Source organism: Aegilops tauschii, chromosome 6 (genome assembly GCF_002575655.3).
Source record: "Aegilops tauschii subsp. strangulata cultivar AL8/78 chromosome 6, Aet v6.0, whole genome shotgun sequence".
NCBI lineage: Eukaryota > Viridiplantae > Streptophyta > Magnoliopsida > Poales > Poaceae > Aegilops > Aegilops tauschii.
Window position 1 is genome coordinate 480,921,078 of NC_053040.3, and position 4,863 is coordinate 480,925,940.

The window sequence follows — 4,863 nt, forward strand, 5'->3', positions numbered from 1 at the left end:
CAAATCACCGACCGAGTGCCGAACGGACGGCACCTCCGCGTTCAACACACGTACGGAGCAGCGACGTCTCCTCCTTCTTGATCCAGCAAGGGGGAAGGAGAGGTTGATGGAGATCCAGCAGCACGACGGCGTGGTGGTGGAAGTAGCGGGATCCCGGCAGGGCTTCGCCAAGCGCAAGCGGGAGGGAGAGGTGTTGCAGGGGGAGAGCACTAGTAGGAAAAGGGGCTTTTACCCCGGTTCATAAGGGCCTTTAGTCCCGGTTCTGGAACCGGGACTAAAGGGTCGTTACTAATGCCCTAGCCCTTTAGTCCCGGTTCTTACACGAACCGGGACTAAAGGCCGTCCATGTGGCCGGTGCGGGGAGCCCAGGCAGGAGGGCCTTTGGTCCCGGTTGGTGCCACCAACCGGGACCAATAGGCATCCACGCGTCAGCACCTGGCAGGAGCTGAGGTTTTTGTTTTTTTTGAAGGGGGTGGTTTAGGGGTTTTGGGGGGTTAATTTAGGTGTTTCATATATTGTGTTAGCTAGCTAATTAATAGAGAGAAGTGTCCTCTCTTATCTCCGTGCTTTGTCGACGCTACGTACTATATACGTATGGAGAGGAGTAGACACGCTAGCTAGTAATCAAATGAAGGAAACAGAAGATCGTCATGAACATATATATATGCATACAGAGAGAAGTGATATCGACCACCTCTCCTTCTCCGAGATATTGGTCGAACAACAAGTTCTCGTATATCTATCCCACACTACCGGCTACATATATACAATAATTATCTCTTACAATACAATCTCCTAATTATATTGTAGGAACACAGGGTCCACATAGTATTCTCCGTTTTCAGCGATCACGTGGTCAAGGAAGAATGCCGCCAATTCCTCTTGAATTCCTCGCATACGATCTGGTGCTAGGAGTTGATCCCGCTTCCGAAAAATCTAATTTGAAGAAGGGGGTCAATACATATATATATGAATAAATGAAACTCAGCACAAATGATGGTAATAAAATAAAATTGTGAATATTATTGCTTACGCACTTCATATTGTTCTTCAGTGTAGCCCCGCTCACAGGTATGGTAGCGGATGGACTCGCAAATGTAGTATCCACAGTAATTATTCCCGGGTTGCTGCCACAACCACTTTACAAGAAATAGAGGTCAATCAAACTGATAAGCAAGCATGCTAAATGGTATTGATCAAACTAGCGCTTGAATCACTAGGAGATGCGCGGAACATGCTACTATAGTACTTACTTTCGGGTGTCTAAATTGCAGCTGGTTCGGCAGTCCCGGGGCTTTTGAGGTGAATTTTCTCCAAACCCTGCCAGACAAAGAAAACAATTACTTGATATCAGGAAATGAACAAAGTTGCTGATATGGTGGATAATGATCGATTTAACTTACTTCTGGAGCATTTGAGTCATGTTCGCATAGTCCTGGGGATCTTTTCGTCTCGAGTCTAAGACGGTTACTACTCCCGGCTCAAGCTTAATCTCTAGGAGAATATAGTGGAAGCTGCGCATGCATGCATAAGTCATCAATTACATTACCATAACCTGGACTAATAAAGGGAAACCAAATATGCAAAAGACAGTAACACTCACTTGAAGTTGTAAGGAAAGAGTATTATATCTTCGTTTTGATTTATTACCAACGATTGTAGCAAGTTGGCCTCGGTATCTTTGGCATGAAATTTAACCTGATAATCATCTATGAGATTTGTGTTAATGAACCCAATATCACCGATTTGTCTTTTCTTCAATTCGGCGATCTTCAATCTGCATAATATAGTGAGGATAAGTATAAATACATGCAATGAAAGAGCTGACCTATATAGAGAGACTTAATGACAGAAGTAGTACTACTTACAGACAGTAGCAAGTGATCGTTGTTTTATCGATGGACTTTAGATTGTAAAACTGGAAGAAATCCTCAAATGGAACATTCAGCAGTTCAATTCCAACGAGGTCATGCTCCGGTTTAACTCTCAGCGTCAAAGTACTCATCCCATCAGACTCTCTGCAGGTTTTCATGTACCAATCATGTAGTCTTCGCATCATCGTGCTTAGAGAACTGACATCTTTGACGAGAGGCTTCCCGTAATGGTATTTGTGTTTGTCCACCTCCATGATTTCATAATGTACATCGTCGGGCAGGTAATCTCCAAGATCGGTATAACCGGGCACCATACCCGGATCATTAGCGACGATGTCTTTTGACACCTTGAGCGGGGGGCACGATTGGTTCTCTTGTTCGCCGAGCTGGGCAATTTTTTTCCCAGCTCGTCGTTCTTTCATCCTTTTATCACTAACAGTACTTCCCGACCGCTCCGCTTCGGCATATGCCTTTGCAAGAACGCGCTCATAGTTGCCTTTCGGCGGAGACTTTGGTGGTTTTGTCAGGGCAGCCAGAGTGCGCTTTGCTTTCACCGGATCTACCTTCTCCTCCGGAGGTGGATGTTTCTTTGCTTTGTCCCCTTCAAAGAAGTTCTTCACTTCGGCTCGCACGATCTTCGCGTTCTCCTCCTCGGTCCTCTCATATGGTAACTTCTCTGGAGTCTTCAGAGAAGGACCGAATCTGTATTGCCTCCCGCCTCTGGCAGCTGTACTGCTAGACGCCGGCAGAGCAGACGGAGCGGCTGCGGCTATCTTCTTTCCTTGCTTACGAGGCGGAGGAGAAGGACTACGACGCGCCGGAGCAGCCGCAGCGGCGGCGGGTCTCTTCCGCCCTTGCTGACGAGGCGGAGAAGGAGGAGGCTGGCTGCTCTGGCGCGCCGGCGCTGGTGGAGAAGGAGGCGGAGTGCCGCCACGCGCCGGAGAAGGAGGCTGAGTGCCCTGATCACTCGCCAGAGAAGGAGGCGGAGGAGGAGGCGGAGTGCCCTTACTCGCCGGAGTCGTCCAGTTCGGAAGCTTGATGAGCTCCGTCCGCCATAGGCATGGAGTCTTCAGAGCTAAACCCAGCCGAGTCTCCCCTTCACCGGTAGGGTGGTCAAGCTGGAGGTCCTCAAATCCCTCCGTTATTTCATCCACCATCACCCTAGCATATCCTTCAGGAATCGGCCGGCAGTGGTAGGTTGCGCCGGGTTCAGTAGGTAAAAAAATTAAACTAATAAAAAAATAAAAACAGAGCCGGGGCGGCGGCTCTCACAGCGGGGGCGGCTAGGACGATGGCGACGGCGGGGGCGGCGAGGGCGCCGGCGCACGGGGCCGGGACGGGGCGGGGGCGGCGAGGGCGCCGGCAAGCACGCGCGGGCCGGGCAGGGGGGCACGGGGAGCCGAGGCGGCGCGCGCGAGCAGGGGAGCACGAGGCGGGGCGGCGCGTGGGGGCAGGGCGACGGCGACAAGCACCGGGCGGCGACCCGTCGAGGCAAGGGCGCGGGGCGACGGCGATGAGGAGCGGGCGGCGACGGCGAGCACGGGCAGCCTGGCGGCGTCGGGGGCAACTGGCGAGGTATGTCGAAATTTTCCTAAGTGTGGACTTAGCAAATCCTTTAGTCCCGGTTCGTGGCACCAACCGGGACTAAAGGTGGGCATTAGTCCCGGTTGGTGCCACCAACCGGGACCAAAGGCCTCTTTTCAGCAGCCCAAAGGGCGGGAAGCGGTGGCCTTTGGTCCCGGTTGGTGGCACCAACCGGGACTAAAGGGGGGGCATTGGTCCCGGTTGGTGCCACCAACCGGGACCAAAGGCCTTGCGCTGCCCGCGGCCAAAAGTTTAGTCCCACCTCGCTAGTTGAGAGGGGCTCGGAGTGGTTTATAAGCTCCACTGCCGCTGCCCTCTCGAGCTCCTCTGAAATGCAGGCTTACGGGCCTAATGTCACACTGTGCTGTCTGTTGGCCTATTGGGCCTTCTGCGGGCCTGAATCCTGGCCCAGGTTGGGTTTCTAGTCGTATTCAGGCCGTGGTGGCCCAATAGGTGGCAGTTTTTTAAATTTTTTGCATTATTTATTTTCTTTTGTTTTTTGCTTTATTTTTTAATTCTTTTTGCTTTTAGGTCAGCAAAATTATAAAATGTCTGTTAGTGCCATTAGTTTTAGAAAACATATAAACTTTCTATTAGTGCCATTAGTTCTTTATGAAAATTCTTTTTGCTGTATTTAGTTTTTTTATTTTCTTTTTTGCTATATTTATTTTGTTTTATTTCTACTTACAACAAAAAACTTATTTATTTTATTTTATTTTGTTTCTAATTACTTATTTATTTTACTTTATGATAATTCTTTCTGCTATTAAAGTTTCTATCAAAAAAAGTTCTTTATGAAAATTCTTTTTGCTTTTAATGATTAAAAATAAAAAAGAGGCGCAATGCGCGTTGATTTGCTTCAAGCCTTTCGGAATAGTGTAGACTGCACTGCACATAGCTCGATGCAGTCTACCTTATTCCTCAAGGCTTGAAGCTAAGCAACGTGAGCATTGCGCCTCTTCTTCATCGTCTCTGCACTCAGTGCTTATAAACCGCTCCTAGTGCCTCTCAGCTAGCGAGGTGGGACTAAAAAACTGCTTAGCTAGTAAGAAACTCTAGTACCGGTTCGTGCCACGAACAGGTACTAAAGGTGCTCGTGGGGCCACAGCCTCATTAGTACCGGTTCGTGGCACCAACAGGGACCAAAGGGTGGAATTGGTCCCGGTTCGTGCCACCAACCGGGACCAATGGCCTTGCACAGCGGCGTGGTGGTGAGTTTAGTCCCACCTCGCTAGCTAAGAGAGAGCCGCACCTGTTTATAAGGTGCGGTGCGCCTGAGCTGTCGAGCTCCTCTCTAAAGCAGGCTTACGGGCCTAACCTCTCTGCACTCAGGGCTTATAAAGCATTTCAAATGAACTCTGAAAAGGTTGAAAGTTGGCATGGTATCATCATTTCATCCACATAG

The 4,863-nt window shown here is 49.5% G+C and overlaps 1 long non-coding RNA gene across 1 annotated transcript; it reads right to left on the reverse strand.

Annotated features, from left to right (window-relative positions):
* Positions 1 to 511: 511 nt before the first annotated feature.
* On the reverse strand, positions 512 to 1,565 carry LOC141025446 (uncharacterized). The gene is made up of 4 exons (XR_012186907.1): positions 1,404 to 1,565; positions 1,254 to 1,320; positions 1,038 to 1,139; positions 512 to 936 (listed from the first exon to the last, which is right to left on the reverse strand). It is a non-coding gene; the product is annotated as an uncharacterized lncRNA (long non-coding RNA).
* Positions 1,566 to 4,863: the final 3,298 nt, after the last annotated feature.